This window comes from Phyllobates terribilis, unplaced genomic scaffold (assembly GCF_046119375.1).
Source record: "Phyllobates terribilis strain yellow unplaced genomic scaffold, ASM4611937v1 Scaffold_12__6_contigs__length_324123572, whole genome shotgun sequence".
Lineage (NCBI taxonomy): Eukaryota > Metazoa > Chordata > Amphibia > Anura > Dendrobatidae > Phyllobates > Phyllobates terribilis.
Window position 1 is genome coordinate 317,523,210 of NW_027362772.1, and position 15,308 is coordinate 317,538,517.

Consider the following 15,308-nt stretch of genomic DNA (forward strand, 5'->3'; position numbering starts at 1 on the left):
GGGTCCAAGAGGCCATCGCTACACCTGGGTACAGGAGGCCATCGCTACACCTGGGTACAGGAGGCCATCGTTACACCTGGGTACAGGAGGCCATCGCTACACCTGGGTACAGGAGGCCATCGCTACGCCTGGGTACAGGAGGCCATCGCTACACCTGGGTACAGTAGGCCATCGCTACACCTGGGTACAGGAGGCTATCGTTACACCTGGGTCCAGGAGACCATCGCTACACCTGGGTACAGGAGGCCATCGCTACACCTGGGTACAGGAGGCCATCGCTACACCTGGGTACAGGAGGCCATCATTACACCTGGGTACAGGAGGCCATCGCTACACATGGGTACAGGAGGCCATCGTTACACCTGGGTACAGGAGGCCATCGCTACACCTGGGTACAGGAGGCCATCGTTACACCTGGGTACAGGAGGCCATCGCTACACCTGGGTACAGGAGGCCATCGCTACACCTGGGTACAGGAGGCCATCGTTACACCTGGGTACAGGAGGCCATCGTTACACCTGGGTACAGGAGGCCATAACTACACCTGGGTACAGGAGGCCATCGCTACACCTGGGTACAGGAGGCCATCGTTACACCTGGGTACAGGAGGCCATCGCTACACCTGGGTACAGGAGGCCATCGCTATGTTTGACCGGCCTGACTGCAGATGGCACATTGTGGTAATTAACTGTACATTTTGTTTTATATGTGATCCCATTAATATTTGTTAGGCAGAAAAAGAATTCTGTCACATGGCCCTTAGGTTCCCTCCAAACCATCGGCATGATAAATGGCATATGATGGGAAACATTTTTCCAACCAGTAAGAAGCAGATTACCAGCATATATGTGGTACCCAGGACCTTTCCAGATCATCATCTTTATAACTTTACAAGTGGCGTAAAATTTTGTCTCCATCTCTTGAACGTCACACATAACGGAAATTGTCTGGATGATATAAACACTTTCTTGGCATTATAGAAAAAATTATAACAACTAATAGAACTAATAAAATATGAGAAACAAGAAAAACACTTTAGATCAACAGAAGAACAAACACTTGTGCGGACAGACTCCCTACCACTTCATTACCGGCTCTCTGCTTACAGAACACGCCCCCTGACGAAGGGAAACACCGAAACGTGCGTCGGGGCATCCCTGCTCCGCACGTGCCGACCTCAGACGGACCTATTACTCCTTGGCTACCCCCTGACTGTTCCGTGCTGAAGCCTGACATCCCTGGTACGTATACAATGGTGACTCTAGCAAGTCACTCCTAGCTTTATTCAGTACATGATAGGGTATTTACATCCAGCACGTATAGGACAGTGTGGGTAATCTTGCATATATGCTGTACTATAAAACTATGTATCTATAGATTACCCTATCTGCAAATTCCATAGAGAGGATAGATAACAGTATCTTTTGTATGGCGATTACCTTTTGTGTACTTGGACATTTTTTATATATATAATTGAATACTTGTTGTGTCCTGAATTGGGTCTGCCGTGTAGAGGGTTGTTGCGGTTTTTTATCGCCTCATTCTTTTTCCGCACTGATTCCTTTATCTGTCTGACCATTTATGTATTAATTAATAAATTTTGATATATACTATTTTAGCAATACTATGGGCTACTTTTTAGTTTCTTTCTGGTTTGGTTTGTGAATTTATGGCGATGGAGCCTTATGATGTCCGTAATAGGGTAGTATTGAATATAGTAATCACTTAGGTCTATAATATTTGATATGATATATACTACCTGGTCATGATTAGTATGTATTACACAAGATGCAATATCTAAGCATGTCTGAACAGGAGTCTGAACATGAGTGAACAGGAATAAACCTGCATCATCTTGTTATTTTGTCTTTTAACATAACAGAAGACCTCGTTCCTCCGATCACATACTGATTAGAACATTAAATAATTTAGTTAAATCATCCAACGGCAAACTATAAAAAAAAGAAAAAAAAAAGCTAAAATTAAAAAATATGTGTAAAAAACCCTGTGCCCAATTAAATGTTCTTGGGAGAAAAATCATTTTAACCAGTTTTTTTTTTTTACGCACTCATAGACTTGAATGGGTTAATACCGTCCGAATTACAGAAGAAATCAGTGCAAGCTGCAAAAAGGAACAGGAAAATCGCTCATCTTCACTGCCCCATTGAATAACATCGGTCCAAGTGCTGTCCGTTTTTTCGCAGCCAGACCAAAACTACGGTTGTGTGAACAATCCCTTAAATATGTCTGCCTCCCATCCAGTGCCTTCTGAGTTTGAGACCCAGCAGTAACCATTTTAATAGGCAATTAAATATATGTAGCTGATTCCTCTCTGCAGGGCACAACCAGCCGGGCGCCATGCTTTGTAGGAGAAGCTACACAGGAGAGAAGGAAAGACAGAAGTGTGACACTGCCGGTACGTGAGCCGACAAGTTCTGGGTGGTGGTGGCACCATGTGATGGGCTGTGGAGTTTCTATCTCTGTGTATTGATCAGCATGAAGATTAAATTACTATTAAAGTACAAGGACTACCCAATCTAAAGGCAAATCAATAAGATTATTCGCTCTGCCCACTTTTATATATAACAAAAAATTGAAAAGATCACCCCTAATCTAGACCTGATTCTTATATTTGATGGGATCCCCCCTGGACTTATTTTTGTGGTGATACACGATCATTGTGCCGTCTTTTCTGTCATATTTCAAGAAAACAGAAGTCGAGTACAACAAACTAAAAATTAAACTGGACACACAAATCCTACAAGTAATTTACTGCATCTTCTATAAAAAGCTAGAATAATGTGCAGTCACACAGCGGACTCCAGACCGAGCAGCAGGAGTGCTGGAAGATGAAGAACGCCTGAAGGTGGAAGATGAAGAACGCCTGAAGGTTTCCCATCTCCGCAGCAATGACAAGGTCTTCACATGCCCTTTATTAATGCAGGAGTGATTGTGCGCAGAATGAAACCTCTTACACGGCGGATCAGATGTGCTATGGCGTTTTTGGCTGTAATATAAACCGGTGTTCTCGCTATGCATAAGATTTCGTAAAACCTCAACCACAATGAAAACCTGCCACATAAACCAGCTCTGCATGTCCATGATTTTACCCTATAGATTGCAAAGAGGTTTTTTTCAGAGGCAAAAAAAATATACAGTGACCTGATGTTTGCTGAGAGCCAGTAGTAAAATATGAAGCGGAAGACATACACTGCTTTGCTCCAGCTATTGACGATTTTGCTTTCCCTCCATTGGATTTTTTTCTCCAAATTTGTCTAAAGTGATTTGTGCAAAAAAAAAAATTATTGATGTTTTTTGGTGGCTTTTTAATTCATTTATTTTAACCTTCCTTTTCTTTTCTGTGTTTTTCATATAGAGACCCCAACGGGAAAACTCCTGATAGAAGCCACCCCTGAATAATGCACTTTGGAAAAAAAATGCAGCAAATGTGAAGGGAAAATAAATCATTATTGTACTAGTTATATATATTGTCTATTAGCTAAAAAGGGAAAAAAAAAAAGAAAAAACACTTTTTTCAAAGAGAAAAAAAAAAGAAAAAGCTACACCTGAAAGCAGCCTTCCCATTAGTGCGACAATCTGCATCTAGATCTATACAGCGGAGCGGATAAGAATCTCATCCAACCAACTCTGCACGTGGCAGCAAGAAATGCTGAGATGGCAGTTCAATCAATGAAATGATAAATCATTCCTATTCTTACAGATTTTATCTCCATACGAAAGACATAAAAACCTTTAGATGGGGACTCTGGTGCCATTTTACCCTGAAGACACAGAGCGGCAGCGCAGCTCTTGTACGAGGAGGATGAAGACAACGATTCTGATATTTACTATAATCAAATACGTGTCAGATGATTGTTGTGTCAGATGATTGTTGTGTCAGATGATTGTTGTGTCAGATGATTGTTGTGTCAGATGATTGTTGTGTCAGATGATTGTTGTGTCAGGTGATTGTTGTGTCAGGTGATTGTTTTGTCTGCAAGAGGCCGACTACGCACAAGTTACATCCACTGCTTCATCTCACCCTTTATCGGGTTCACTTGTGGCTGAGTGACAATAACATGGCTTCCCCTAGTCACACGAGTGCACAGAGCCAAACACTGTCCTTCATTGGCCACGTCTGTCGGTAAAGCACTCCTGCTCACACAGCAAAGGTTCATTGCACTTTGTATCCGGTCACATAAATATCCAGTATTAGCTCCAATCAGCCGAAAAGTGGAAATAAATAGGTCAGTTTTATAATATTGTGGACATCATCCTCTCCGATCTATGGGGATTTTCTGCAGTGTGATTGCAATGTACAGTCCTGCTCATGGTTATTGGCCCCATGAAGTGTATGGACATAATGTGGAATATCTCCTGAAAAAAATGAATCCAGTGAAACAGTTATTTTGTATAGAGACTGGTGTTAAATACAAAAGAGCAAATGATGAACAATAATCTAAAGCAAAAAACAATGGAGGGAAAACAGAAAACCTAAAGCTGCTGTCACTGGTATTGGCTCCTTTACATTAATTTCGTATGGAAACACATTGTGACTCGCCTGTGGTAAATCACAAAACAGATTCACTTGTGATTAATTGTTGGTGTCCATGTGAGATGAATTAGCCAATGAATGATGACTTCAGTGTTTTAAAAAGCCACATGGTAGGTCCTGTTCCTTTGTCACAATGGTGAAGATAAAGGAGCTGTCTGAGGACATCAGAACTGCTATTATTAGCAAACACAAGACTTCCAAAGGGTATAAGGCCATCTCCAAAGACCTTGGTATTCCGGTTTCAACAGTGCGCAATGATATTAAGAAGTTTGCCAAGCATGAAACCGTCAAGAACCTCCCTGGACGTGAGGGAAAGAGGAAAATTGACAAGAGATGTCTTCAAAGGTTGGTGCGAATGGTGGTATAAACACCACTTCAAACATCAAAAGACCTGAAGGCCAACCTGGAACAGTCTGGGGTCATGGTTCCAACAAGTGCCATACGCCACACATTAAAACAAGCAGAACTTTATGGGCTAAGGCCAAGGAGGGAGCCATTGCTGAAGAAAAGACATAAAAAGGAACAGCTAATCTTTGCCAAAGAGTACCTTGACACACCACAATCCTTCTGGGAAAATGTTCTGTGGACAGATGAAACAAAAATAGAGCTTTTTGGCAATGCAAAGCAACAGTTTGTTTACAGATGACGCAATGAAGCTTATAAGGAAAAGAACACCTTACCAACAGTAAAGCATGGGGGAGGATCCATAATGCAGCGGGGTTGCTTTGCTGCGTCTGGTACTGGAGGCCTTGACCGTATCACAGGAATCATGAAATCAGAAAATTATCAAGAGATTTTAGAGTGAAATGTCCTAACCAGTGTAAGAAAACTTGCTTGAGTCAAAGATCATGGGTCCTCCAGCAAGAAAGTGACCCAAAGCACACATCCAAAAGTACACAGGAATGGTTGGAAAAGAAAAAATGGACTGTTTTAAAAGGGCCAGCAATGAGTCCTGACCTCAATCCCATTGAAAATCTTTGGGGTGAGCTGAAATCTGCCATTGGGAAAAAGAACCTGCAAACATTCAAGAGCTTGAACAAACTACAAAGGAAGAGTAGGAGAAGATTCCAGCTGAGAAGAGTAAGAAGTTTACAGATGGCTACAAGAAACGTGTGGAGGCCGTCAGCAATGCCAAAGGGTGGGCAACTGACCCGCCCCCTGGGCCATGGGGTACTCGGTAGCCGGGCCGGTCGTTGCTAGGGGAGATGTCACAGTGTCGGTGACCCGGTCCGTGACCCAGGGCGGTCAATAAAAGGGGATTTATAGAAAAGGATTATAGTTTTTATGTTTAATGTTCGTGACGCCAACTGTGGTATGCGGCTATATGGAGCCGCCGCTGCGGAGCAGTCCTCTGGAGCCGATGTTAATGCAGCAGAGTTGGTTCAGCTCTCCACAGGCAGAGCTTAGCTCCAGGGCCGTGCTGAGATGTTATAGATGTTGAGGTAGCGGTTGTGGTGCAGTGTAGTGCAGGGGGTGATGGCGCAGCAGTAATAATTCAAAGAGGCAGTGGGGTGCAGTCTTCCGGATTAACTCACAGTTCTCACTTTGCTCCTGGTTACAACTGCAGATCATAACTTCCCACGTCGCGCTGCGTTCACCAGGCAGGGGTTCAGCAATCCCTCAGGTATTTCAAGAGGACCCTGTTCTATATGCCCTTCTCAGCCGTCTTCCTGCGCTGGCCCTCACCCTTCTTGCCCTGAACCTTGCAAACAGTGTCCCAAGCCGGTATCCTCTGATCTTTCTGGGCAACCCGGAGTTCCCTGGATCCTATGTGGTTACCTTTTTGGCGACTTGAGTGTGGATGTGGAAACTGCTCCCTGAAAGTACAGAAGCCTCCGGTTTCTAGTTGAACTTTGTAATTCTCACTGATTAGGGGCCGGTCCCCTCTGTGGCTCAATCCCTCCACCGCCTGGTAGATTCGGGCGTACGGGTGGCCTCCAGCACTGCCCATACCCCTGGGATCCCTTCTTTACTCCTGGATCCTTCCCTTTGCTCCCGTTCCTTCCTCCTCTCCTTCTCCTGGGCCTTCTCACTCAGGCCAGTGCTTCTGACGCGCCCCCTGGGCCTGTGTTGTGCAGGGGAACCCGGAACCGGACCTGTTGTAGAATGCTGGGGGTTGTAGTCTCCGTGTGGCGGTGACCCGGTCCGTGCCCAGGGTGGTCAAACCAGTGGCAGTCTTAATGTATAGCAAATATCCGACTACACCACCCGTGGATTGCGGTCAGTGGGGACCGCCGCTGCGCTGCCGACCGCTGAGGCTGATGTTGTTTGCGCAGCCGAGTATGGGATAACTCCCCACGGGAGAAGTATTGCCTCGGGGCAGCTAATGTGAGAGATGATGGGAGTGATGGTGTGAGGGTCCCAGTGCTAATGGTGCTGGTGCGGCAAGGAATCACAGAGACGTGAGGTGCAGTTCAGGGTCTTTACTGATGGTACAAGGCAGACCCTCCCGGGAGTACTGGCTAGTATAAGGGGCCTGGTCAGTCTGCGAGCAAGCAGGAGTTCCCCTGGCCAGGTGGAGTTGTAGGCCTCCCCGTTTATCTGCACTCTTCCTGGCTACCTTGCTGTCAGCGGTTACAAGTAGCCCACGTCCCTGAGTATACCGTGTGGTGCTCACCCGTATGGCTGGTGACTTGGGGCCTTCTGTTAGCCTCCGCTCCTGGATGGCGGCGCTGGTCCCTTCTTTGTGACTGAGCCTCCGGGCTTCTATGGCCAGAGGACCTGGAATCCCCTGCCGGCTGGTTTCTGCTGCTGGGTATATATCAGTCCCCACAGCCTCGGACTCCTGTGTCCGGTTTTAGTAACTTCAGCCAGGGCGAGCTATATCTCTGCTCACAGCCCCTTGCCTTCAGCTGCTGCTCCTACAGAGCTCCTGTTCTCACTTTCCCTCTTCAGGCTCTGACTGCTCTGCTTGTTCTGCAGGCTCTGTCTCTGTCTGCAGCTTCACTCACTAATCCCGCCCCAGACCCAGTTTATAAGGGCAGATTCCTCCCCTCCAAGGTCTGGGTGGGCCGTGTTGCATGTTTAGGGCTCCTGACCAGAGAAACCTCCCACTTGCTCTCAGACATAATATCTCTATTACTGTGGCAACCAGACCCCTGGGGTGTCACATTCCCCCCTAGTAAATTTTAGTACTCCGGGACTAAACACATTTTTAAAACATAATAACAGGGTATAAACAATAATATGATAACATATTTACAAGAAGCTTTAGTTCTTTAAAGGTCACGGCGTGTCCGCAACCGGGTGTCCATATCACCCAAGGTGAAACTTTAAGCGAAGTAGGGGACCTGTCCAAAGCAAACCCCTTGCGTTGTCCTTGGGCGTGGCTGCAAGGCTGGAGCTAGCTACTTTGGGCCACAAGTAGGCCACGCCAGACAGGTTTTCTCTTCTGCGGCCGTCTTCACAAGAGGCACCAAGGTGCAACTATCTACAAGAATGTTCCGGTTATCCAGCGTCCATAACCTGTTAGTCCATAAAAATCTGCAGGGTAACTGAGAAACATAATTAATAACAGGCAACAAACATAAACCATAAACAGTTAACAGTTAAATTCACAGTGCATTAGTTTAGATTCTCCAGCGAGCGGGCATCTGACCTCTAGTGACTCTAGTGGACCTACGGAGCTCACTAACTGGTTCTGCACTACAGGGTGTAGGAGGTGTTATGGGTAAGCTGGGCAGCTGTCTGCGCACTCTTTGGCTCACTAGGGGCACGGCAGGCTCACTACTAGCAGAGGGTTGATCCTCCTGTACTGCTGGTGTGGACTCTTCTGCCTCTTGGGCCGGCTGCTTTTCCAGCTCTACCGGTTCCTCTGTAGGCACTTGCGGGGCTGGCTGGAGAAAGGTGAGGACGGGTACCACGACAGCGTCGTTTACTTGTGTCCAAGACCGGGGGAAGTCTCCGAGTATGGTACTAATCATTTCTTCCCTTTCCTCTGCGGGTTGAGGGTTTCCTTGATCTTCTTCAGGGCTTTGCAGCTGCTCGGGACACTTCTTCAGGTGGTCTCTGGAGACAATGGCTGTGGTTTCTCCTCCATCCTTACTGATTACGAAGATTTTTGGGTTCTCATGGCTTGATGGCAGTACGGTGTACGGGTCCTTCTCCCACTGGTCGTCCAACTTGTGGAGCCGCCTCTTCCTCTTCAAGACCTGCTCTCCAGGTACCAGGGGAACAGCGGGAGCATACTTGTTATAAGCCTTCTCTTGCCTTTCTCTAGCTTGAGACAGACTTCGCTCGACACTCTCCTGTACTTTCCGATACTGCTGCTGCCGTTCTGTATCCCAGTCTGCCTCTGGCGAGGTGTCCTCAGGCGTCAGGACTCCCATATCCAGGTCAATAGGCAGCTTACCAGGTCTTGCTCTCATTAGGTAAGCCGGGGTACAGTTGGTGGAACCTACAGGGATGTGGTTATACAGGTCCACCAGATCGGGCAGTTTCTCAGGCCACAGACTGCGTTCTTCCAGGGGCAACGTTTTTAGCAGATCTATCACCACCTGGTTCATCTTCTCGCAGAGTCCATTGGTTTGAGGGTGATAGGGCGTTGTTCTTATCTTCTTGCAGCCATACAGGTTGCAGAACTCCTGGAAGACCTTTCGCTTCGAAGGCTGGTCCTTGGTCTGTCAACACTTGGTCCGGGTACCCGTGTGGACGGCAGAAGTGCTGCTGGAAGGCTCTAGCTGCTGTTTGAGCCATTAAGTCCTTGACCGGGACCACCACCAGGAACCGGGAGTAATGATCTACGATTGTGAGGGCGTAGACATACCCAGATCTGCTTGGAGCCAGTTTCACATGGTCCAGGGCTACCAGTTCCAGTGGCTGTCTGGTGATGATGGGCTGCAGGGGAGTCTTCTGGCTGGCTCGGTCTTTTCTTCTCAGGTGGCACGGGCCACAGTCTCTGCACCACCTCTCGATGGCTCCTCTCATGCCTACCCAGTAGAACCGTTCACGCAACAAGAACTCCAGCTTCTTCCATCCGAAATGCCCTGCTCCGTTGTGGTATGCCTCCAGAACCATAGCCGCGTCTCGTCTTGGGACCACTACCTGCCAGGTCAACTCATGTGTTCGAGAGTTAACCATTCTCCGGCACAGCTTCTGCCTGTAGAGGAACAGCTTACTTTTCTCCTTCCACAGTTGCTTGGTCTCCTCCGGAGCATCTGGGTCAAGACGGGCATCGGCCTGGGTCAGCATTTCCTTCACCAAATGGACTGCGGGATCACTGTCTTGCGTCTCCGCCCAGTTGTAGTGCGGCAAGGGATTGAACATCACGGAGCGCCTGTCCTTCACACGGTGGGAATACAGGGTAATCCCATGACGGTGGAACGCAGGGAGCTCAACTTCTTCCAGATCTTCTGGATCTTCCCCTACGTCCGGTAAGTTCGGCATTCTAGACAGGGCATCCGCGTTGGCATTTGAGCGTCCTGCCCGGTATTTGATGGTGAATTCAAAGTTGGACAGGCGGGCCATCCATCTCTGCTCCAGGGCACCGAGCCTTGCAGTGTCCACGTGTGTCAACGGGTTGTTATCCGTGTACACGGTGAATTTGGAGGAGGCAAGGTAATGCTTGAAACGTTCGGTCACTGCCCACACTACTGCCAGGAACTCCAGCTTGAATAAGCTATAATTCTCAGGGTTCCTCTCCGTGGGCCGTAGCTTTCGGCTGGCGTAAGCGATTACCCGTTCTTTCCCTTGCTGGATCTGGGACAGTACGGCTCCTAGCCCGATGTTGCTTGCGTCCGTGTGGAGGATAAAGGGCTGGCTGTAGTCTGGATATGCCAGGATTTCATCCCCCGTGAGGGCCATCTTCAGCTGGCAGAAGGACTCCTCTTCCAGCTTTTCCCACCTAAAGGGCGGCTTCTGGTTTTTGGCTTTCCGAGATTGACCTATCAGGAGGTCCTGCATAGGGGCTGCCATTTTGGTGAAACCGGGAATGAATCTTCGGTAGTAGCCTACCAACCCGAGGAACTGCCGCACTTCCTTTATGCTGGAGGGTCTTGGCCAGTCCTTAATCACGGTGATCTTATCAGGGTCAGGAGCCACTCCGTCAGCACTCACCACGTGTCCCAGGTATTGCACCCTTGGTTTCAGGAGGTGACACTTGGAGGGTTTCACCTTTAGGCCGTAGTTTGCCAGAGCTCCGAACACTTCTGCCAGGTGTTTCAGGTGGTCCTCGTAGGTCTTGGAATAGACGATGACATCGTCCAGGTATAACAGGACCGTCTCGAAGTTCCGGTGTCCCAGACAGCATTCCATCAACCGTTGGAAGGTTCCTGGTGCGTTGCAGAGCCCGAACGGCATACAGTTAAATTCGCTGAGACCCATCGGGGTGGTGAATGCGGTCTTCTCCCGGTCTGCCTCTGCTACAGGAACCTGCCAGTACCCGCTAGTGAGATCCAAAGTAGAGAAGAAGTTAGCAGATTTTAATGCAGCTAAGGACTCTTCTATCCTTGGTAACGGGTACGCATCTTTGTGTGTGATACGGTTGACCTTCCTGTAGTCTACACACATTCTCATGGTGTTGTCTTTCTTTTTCACTAAGACTAGTGGAGCTGCCCAGGGGCTACAGCTGTCCCTGATTACCCCAGCCTCCTTCATGTCTCTAAGCATCCCCTTGGCGTGTTGGTAGTGTGCCGGGGGTACGGGTCGGTATCTCTCCTTTATGGGAGGATGGTCTCCCGTGGGGATGTGGTGTTCTACCCCCTTTACTCGCCCGAAGTCTAGCGGGTGTTTATTAAACACTCTCTCGTACTCTCGAACCACCCGATAGACTCCCTGTTTCTGGTGTGAGGGAGTGGAGTCAGTATCCAAATGCAGTTGCTGACACCAGTCCTCCATTGGTTTCTTAGAGCCGTTACCTTCCTCTGGTTGAGATGGAGGCAAGGGTTCCACGGACTGTACAGAGTTCTGGTTGATGGTGAACAATTTGGCTAGCGTGGCATACCGGGGCAGGTGTACTTCTCTCTCCCCGATATTTATGATGCGAACGGACACCCTCCCATGGCGTACATCGACCACCCCCCGTGCCGTCAAAATGGTGGGCCTACTGTCTGAGTAGATGGGTTCTACCATTGCTTGGTAGTCTCTACCTCTTAGACCAATAGCTGCCCGGCACCAAATCATCATCTCACTTTTTGGGGGCATGGCAATAGGGAACGGGTCACACATTCTCACGCTACCTATCTCACCACCAGATAGTTCCACCTGTTGCCGCTTCATCAGTGCCCGGATCTCTTTTTGGAGCACACGCTGCTGGCTGGAACTGGCGTTCTTGGCAACCTGCTGTAAAATGAGAATCACCTCTGCAAGACAATTTTCAATCACATTAGTTCCCAAGGTTATTCTAGGATGACTCTCATGACGGTCTATGTCCACTATAATCAGTCCTTGTGCCGCCAGTTCGACTTTACCGATCTTAATGGTCACCTCTTTGAATCCCACCTGCGGCACGGGCTGACCATTGCTGGCGATGATACTCAGGTCGTCATCTGGGTAGCGGGTTATGTCCGAGTCATTCCAGTACTGCTTGAAGAGCACGTACGGGATGGTGGTCACCTGTGACCCAGTGTCTAGTAGGGCACTCATAGGAATGCCATCCAGTACCACAGGCAAGATTGGACGTCCCCCTACGTATTTATCACGCCAGTTTGATGGGCCTGATGGTCTTATGCCTGGGGGTTGGCCCTCTACCCCAGGTTGTGCCCGTTTAAATGACAGTACCTTGCCACATGTCCGGGTTGATTGCAGCGGCGGCAGATGGGTCGTCCGTCCTCGTTGTATCTGTCGCTGGGTCTTCCTCTGGCCGGTGGGGTCCTCCTCAGTCGGCGCCACGGGACGTCCTCTGGTCCGGATGCCAGCTGGATCTTTCCTGGAGAAGAGACCTGTAAAGACTGCACAGTTCTGGTTAGCGCGGCAACGCTCTTAGTCAGCTCTTGGACCTGATGGTGCAGGTTTGTAGCCGGGACACTGTTTAAAGCCTGCGCATCAGCTCCCACAGGCCCTGCCGACAAGGGAGCCGTCTCCTGGTGGTAAGTGATAGCAGGGCGCATGTGGGTCACAGCGCCACCTGGTGCCGGTTCTCGGAGCACCCGGATGGCTCTGTCCTTGAACTGTGCAAAGTCCAGGTCAGGGTCCTGTAAGGCCATTGCTCGCAACTGGGTTCGGTGGGCATTGCACAGTAGACCCTCAATAAATTGCTCAGTCAACAGCTTATCTTCATTTCCCACGCTGTCAGGGTCTGCCTGCTTAATGGCTCTCAGGGCCTCTTGTAGGTTTAAAGCATAGTCTCTTATACTCTCATGTGCCCGCTGTTTGCACCCGTAAAATCTGAGCTTTATTTCGGCTGAGGTGCGGGTGTCAAATGTGTCTTTCAGCCGGGTTAGTATGTCTCTGACAGTCCTCTACCTCCCAGGTGGCCAGGACTTTACCTCCCTTTGGGCTGCCCCGATTAATTGGGCCACCAGGATGCTCACTTTTTGCTCTTCTGTGACGGGGTACACCTGGAAGAGGCTATCCAGCCTTTCTCTAAAGTCATTTAGAGTATGTGACTCCCCTGAGTACTGGGGTAGCCAGGTTGCCCCCGGGATATAGGGCATGGTGAATGGCATGACTGCTGCAGCGGTTGCGCTGGCGGTGGCTGTGGCAGTGGAGCTCCCCTCGGTATCTGGCATCCTCCTCCCCCCTAGTGGACCGTGGCCTACCTTGCGATGCTCTTCTTCCGTAGGCCGCGGCTCCGCAGTCGATCGTCGGGGTTGAGGACCTGGCGTCGCGCTCCGATGACGTCAGCGTCGCTCTTCCTCCCTTCCAGGACCTTGCGCAGCGTCAGAGCGTGGGGCGGAGCGCGGGGCGGAGCTTCGGATCTCGCGCGCTTTCGGCGTCCACGCCCCTCTTCTTCCCGTGCGGCGTCCCGAAGATGGCGTCCGAAGGCGGGAAGCAGCTGCGGATGGCGGGAAGAAGGCAGAAGACGCCGGGAAACGGTCCAAGATGGCGTCTGATGGCGGGAATCGGCTCCGGACGACGGGAAACTTCACCACAGGTAAGTATAAAAAGTCTCTTTTTCAGGCACGCAGTACCCGGTGGTTGCGGGCACGAAATCCTGCCGACTACGCCAAAGTTGACGCGCCCCCTGGGCCTGTGTTGTGCAGGGGAACCCGGAACCGGACCTGTTGTAGAATGCTGGGGGTTGTAGTCTCCGTGTGGCGGTGACCCGGTCCGTGCCCAGGGTGGTCAAACCAGTGGCAGTCTTAATGTATAGCAAATGTCCGACTACGCCACCCGTGGATTGCGGTCAGTGGGGACCGCCGCTGCGCTGCCGACTGCTGAGGCTGATGTTGTTTGCGCAGCCGAGTATGGGATAACTCCCCACAGGAGAAGTATTGCCTCAGGGCAGCTAATGTGAGAGATGATGGGAGTGATGGTGTGAGGGTCCCAGTGCTAATGGTGCTGGTGCGGCAAGGAATCACAGAGACGTGAGGTGCAGTTCAGGGTCTTTACTGATGGTACAAGGCAGACCCTCCCGGGAGTACTGGCTAGTATAAGGGGCCTGGTCAGTCTGCGAGCAAGCAGGAGTTCCCCTGGCCAGGTGGAGTTGTAGGCCTCCCCGTTTATCTGCACTCTTCCTGGCTACCTTGCTGTCAGCGGTTACAAGTAGCCCACGTCCCTGAGTATACCGTGTGGTGCTCACCCGTATGGCTGGTGACTTTGGGCCTTCTGTTAGCCTCCGCTCCTGGATGGCGGCGCTGGTCCCTTCTTTGTGACTGAGCCTCCGGGCTTCTATGGCCAGAGGACCTGGAATCCCCTGCCGGCTGGTTTCTGCTGCTGGGTATATATCAGTCCCCACAGCCTCGGACTCCTGAGTCCGGTTTTAGTAACTTCAGCCAGGGCGAGCTATATCTCTGCTCACAGCCCCTGGCCTTCAGCTGCTGCTCCTACAGAGCTCCTGTTCTCACTTTCCCTCTCGAGGCTCTGACTGCTCTGCTTGTTCTGCAGGCTCTGTCTCTGTCTGCAGCTTCACTCACTAATCCCGCCCCAGACCCAGTTTATAAGGGCAGATTCCTCCCCTCCCAGGTCTGGGCGGGCAGTGTTGCATGTTTAGGGCTCCTGACCAGAGAAACCTCCCACTTGTTCTCAGACATAATATCTCTATTACTGTGGCAACCAGACCCCTGGGGTGTCACACTTCCCTGAGCAGAGCTCCTGCTCCAAACTCTTCCTCTGACTCAATCTCCTCAGACTCAGACTCCCTTCTAGAATGTTCCACCCTCTCTTTTATATCGCTTCTTACTGAGCTCCCCTGAACTACTTCCTCCACCCACACCCACTGCATGGTTCCTCCTACTTTGGTTCCCCCCCACTCCAGCCAGGGATAGGGCTCAGCAGGAGAGCGACGCATCTTGCCCCTCCTGCTGGTCTGGAGTAGTGTAGTGTTGGATGCAGGTGTTAGGGTCCCGGGCAGCAGTCTCTCCTTACCTGAGAGTGGGATACCTCACCTCTGCTTGAGATGCAGTACCTCTGTGACGACTGAACCCGCAAGGGGCGCCACACAACTAAGTATTAATTAGGGGGGCAACCAAGTATTAATTATTGGGGCCTTTACTGCTGCACATGCTGGTTATTCCATTCTTTTCTTTGAAATTGCAACATGGAAGTTGAAAAAACAATGTTTTATTGCTGTATTACTTAAAGGATATAACTTTGGTACATTTTCATTTATTTCTGAAGATATTGTACAGTCTAATGGTGAGCAGCATTTTCCCAC